The sequence below is a fragment of the Tinamus guttatus genome, unplaced genomic scaffold (assembly GCF_059628265.1).
Source record: "Tinamus guttatus ecotype Peru unplaced genomic scaffold, ASM5962826v1 Tinamus_guttatus_pri_ptg000125l, whole genome shotgun sequence".
In the NCBI taxonomy this organism is placed as follows: Eukaryota; Metazoa; Chordata; class Aves; order Tinamiformes; family Tinamidae; genus Tinamus; species Tinamus guttatus.
Window position 1 is genome coordinate 6,515,438 of NW_028288659.1, and position 4,467 is coordinate 6,519,904.

Here is a 4,467-nt window from a genome sequence, read left to right on the forward strand (position 1 = left end):
GAAGTGTTTAAGATCTACCAAGTTACTGGTTGCTTTTTATTTTTTGTTGTAGCTGGTCCACCTCACTCTGCCACATTTCTTGTTTGCTCGGCACACACTGCGAGGCAGGAGCTCCAGCCCTATCAGCACTCGCAGCTACTGACGCGCAATGTGAATGAAAACAACTATCCAATACAGGCAATTTAGCATCTCTGTTTCCAAAATCTCTATGTTTCTAAACATTTTAAATACCAGCAGTGACAGCTTTCATCATTGTGGATCAGCCCCGTTCCTCATCAATTCACTGAGCTCCTGTAGGTATCGTAGCATAGGTTATCAGCTAACTGACTGGTTATTGTCTTTGATTGCGGTATACGCAGACAATTGGCTGCTAAAACCAGTAGCCAAGTTGGCAAGATGGTTATTTTCAAGTCAAGGCCCTCGTAAATATCTAGCATTTAGCAATTACGGACCAACAAATGGATTTGTTACTATGAGCAAGCACTGCAGATCTGGTGTTATTACACTTGGATTACCAATTCATCTTTAACTCTGAGGACTTCATTCTCATTTCTTGCTTTGTTCTGTCAGTCTCACTTGATCTGGATCCTTTTTCTTTCTTCTCTCCGCTTGGTGATTTTTAATGTGCTGCCTTCTGTGCAAGGAAGGAATTTTCCATTCCCACCAGTTCTGCATCCGCTAACTTGCATTTCACCCTCCTCCTACCAAAACCAATTCTTCCTCTTTTCCATGCACACCTACACATGAGAGCATGCAAGACCTCTAAGAAAAAGAAAATGGAATAAATATTTTTCTTTATTCTGTGTCTTACCAGTGAATCAAGTCTTTCTTCGTGTGTCATTAGGCCTGCAAGGCTGTGGGAAAGGGTCAGTTTGAACATGTGCCTTCCACTTTAAGCACATGTTCTCCATTTATGTAATATCTCTTGGCTTAGACATATTATGATTAGCACCGTAAGCTTTACTTAGCATGAGTTTGTGTTTTTCAGTGAGCCAAAAGGGACACAGACATCTATGCTTTGTGTGCAAGCATGTTTACAGCTGTGAGCTCGTACACACTCTGCCTTGGGATATCATTTTTAATAACGTGGTGGGCAGCATCAATCTCAGTTTCTGCAGGCTTCGTGCAGAAAGAATTAACTACTCTAGCTTCTACCAGATGCTAGCAGCATTAAAAGGCAAGCTGAAGTAAGCTACTTCTACTGCCTGATCAGTAAGCTTCACATTCAGCTGCCCTTAATCCCTCCACAGTTGCTTTGCTACTGGCTCTCCCTGGGGCTCAAGGTGCGGTGCCAGCAAGAAGCAGCAGGTACCGGGCGCAGGTGGCATCTGGGCAGGTGGGCAGTAGCTGGCTATCAATTCACACTCATCATAACTGTCCAGACCAAGCCCCTGGGCTCGTAATTAACTGGAAATTACTTGGAGAGGATCGACAGGGTACATACACTCCATTAGAATCACACGGGATAGGAAAGGAGTTCCAAGATCTCAAACCAGATGAAGAACTTTACATAGAGAATAATGAAAGATAAAGTTTTTCACTGATCATGTGTTCCCTGGTGGCATTCTGCAGGGACAATGTTCATAAGAAAAAAAAGTCTCAAAAATCAAGAGTTAAGAGAATGCTAATGAAAACAGAGGTTAATACAACCTTGGGAGGGGAGACATACTACAGGTAACAAAAACTTTATGCAGAACAACCCAGGGAGAGCAATAGCAGAGAACATCGTGCTGTAAAATATACAGCCTAATGCTTTCAAGATGAAATTTCTCCAAAATAGGGCCAAATGGAATTCGTAAAGCTCAAGGAGACCTAGACCGCACCTACAGACAAATCCAGTCTTGTGATTGATAGTAACAACGTGAAAGGCAAACAAAGTTCCAAAAGGGAAACTGGTAGTGCTTATACGGCTGCTGGTTGTGTTCCCTGGTGTCCAGTGAGGACTGAAACCGGCCTGGTTTGCAGCTAGTTGCGTTGTTCGTAGCGCCTGGCCCTCATGTAGTCTCCACTGGCTAGCTGGGTCTTAGGCTACAGTTCAGCTCTCCTTCCAGAGCACCGTCAGTCAGCACTGTCTTGTCTGCCCACTTTCACAAACCTGGAAGGAACTTAGTATTTTTGCCACCTCTATCTCGGTGCTCTGTTTGAATGAAACAGATCAAGTTCTTCAAAGCCTGGAACAAGAAAGGAGACCCTAACAAATGTCCATCTGAATAAAAATAATAAATAAGGGCGCCTTTTTTTTTTTTTTAAGTCATTGTGTTTTCTTTTGGTTTGTTCTCCTTACACATGGAAGAGTGTTTGGTGCACAAATGTTACTGTTGTACAAGCATCCAGTCTCGGAGCAGCGTTATGCAGGGCTTGGTAAGGGCACTGCTGCCACACGTTCCCATTGAAAAAGCACCGTCGGTGTCAGACCATTTTTACCTCACTGAAAATAAACTTGGAAATGAAGAAAGGGGAGGAGAAAAGCACATGGAAATCTTTTAAAGGATGTTTAAATCAGGTTGTGTTGTTTGTTTATAAAGAAGTCTTTATTGAAAATCAGAAACAAGAATAACCCATTAAAATTGTGTTCCTTTAAACTTCCTGTAATTCCTTAATCTAAAACAAACAAAACAAAACAAAAAAAACAACCAACAAACACGGTAATAGTGCCATATTTTTCAGAGCGCTGTGCAGGGACAATTTATGAATGTTTTCTGTTGCATTTTGAGATTCTGGAGCAAAAGGCAGTCTATTTTAAGCACACTGCACTTAATGTCACTTGATTTTCAAGGTCTGTTTTGACTGACAAGTGAAGCTGTGGCTTTGCTGAAGCCAAAAGCACTGGAAGCAGAAGTGAATCCTGAAAACCTAGAGCACACTGAACTTCCGGTTTTTACAATACACTTTTCAAAAAAAAGTATTAAAACTTCCCTAAATTTAGTAATAAATTCAATAGTACAGAATTTCCTCTTCCATTCATTTAGACCTCACTTTCTATACCACTCATTTCATTCATTTAGCCCTCACTTTCTATGCCACTCTTTTTATTTACCTTTTATCTATTACTTTTTCCTTTTTCTTTCTGCCTTAATTGCTTAAGTTCCTAAGTAAAGCACATGGATGCATTGGTGTTTAGCTATACCTCTTAAGAAAAAAAAATCTCTTGGCACCATAAAGAGTTTGAGCTCTATAAATATCAATACCATTACGTCCATTAGCAACACCAATGCAGACTAAAAAAAAAAAAAAAAGACTTTTTAAACCTTTTCCAAACTCAGTGATTCCAATGGTTTGGAGGGCTGGCTGTTTTGAAAATCTAAGTAACTGTCACCTTTTCCTGTTGCCTTTTTCTTAACTGACTGTCATTCGATTTTTATTATATTGTGTTGCCACTCCATGCTGCTCTTTCTGGGCAGTTGCTCTCGCCTCTGCTTGAGCCCTTCTTCCCAATTGCAATATGCTGCTGTATTTGCTGAGCTGCAAATTAAACTGGTTGATGCAATGACATTGCATCTGGGGACACACACACCACACCAAGCCATTCCGAGGCCACCCCTTTCCATACGTCACACACTCCTGACCCTTGCGGCAGACAAGGGAATCTGTTTGTTTTGAATAACAGGAAACTGCTTTATCCAGGAATTTGTTTTACTTGGCCAAAAAGCTGCAACTTCTGGCCCAAAACGAGAAGCTTAAGGGGGGAAAAAAAAAAAAAAAAAAAAAAAAAAAAGAAAAAAGCCACCTTTAAGCAGATGAGGGAAAAAAAAAAAAAAGCTACTTGTAAATAGATGCCAGCACGGACAAACTGGCCAAAGATTGGGTTTTCATACTTGGAATTTCATGCAGCTTTGCACATTCATCTTTCTGTGGTCACACTGAAGGGAGGGGAAAAAAAGGTATCTTCCCACTCATCTTCATGGACATGGGCCTCCAAAATCCTCCAACTAAAATATATGTTTCAGGCACCACTGTTTCCAAAGAGACGTACAGGAGATGTATGCATCCCATCGGGCCGTCTCTATGAGTCCTGCCTCATGCATGCTCAGGTGCTCCTCAGGAGCCAGGCCTACCCTCAGCGCGCACATCTCCCTGGTACCAAAAATACGGATTTTTTCTCTGCTGCTGCACAACAGGCGAAGCTACACCGGCCCTGCCTTTGCTCCTTGCTGCGTGATCAACCGCCTCACGAAACGGGAAACAAGACGTTTGGGCGCAAATAACACAAGAAAGGAGCTTCTCACCGGACAAAATGGCGGCGGGAGGGCGTCGCTCCCGCCACGACGCGCCGCCACCGCACGAAATGGCGGCGGGCGGCACGCGGGCCCAGTAACGCTGCGGCCCGAACCGAACCGAACCGCAGCGCAACGGCCGCCCGGCGGCCATGGTGCCCCGAGCCGCGTCTCGGGCGGGGCGGCGCCTCCCGCCGCGGCGGCGCAGCAGCCCTCGGCCCCGCCCCGGGCGGCGGCCTGAGCCGGCGCCGGT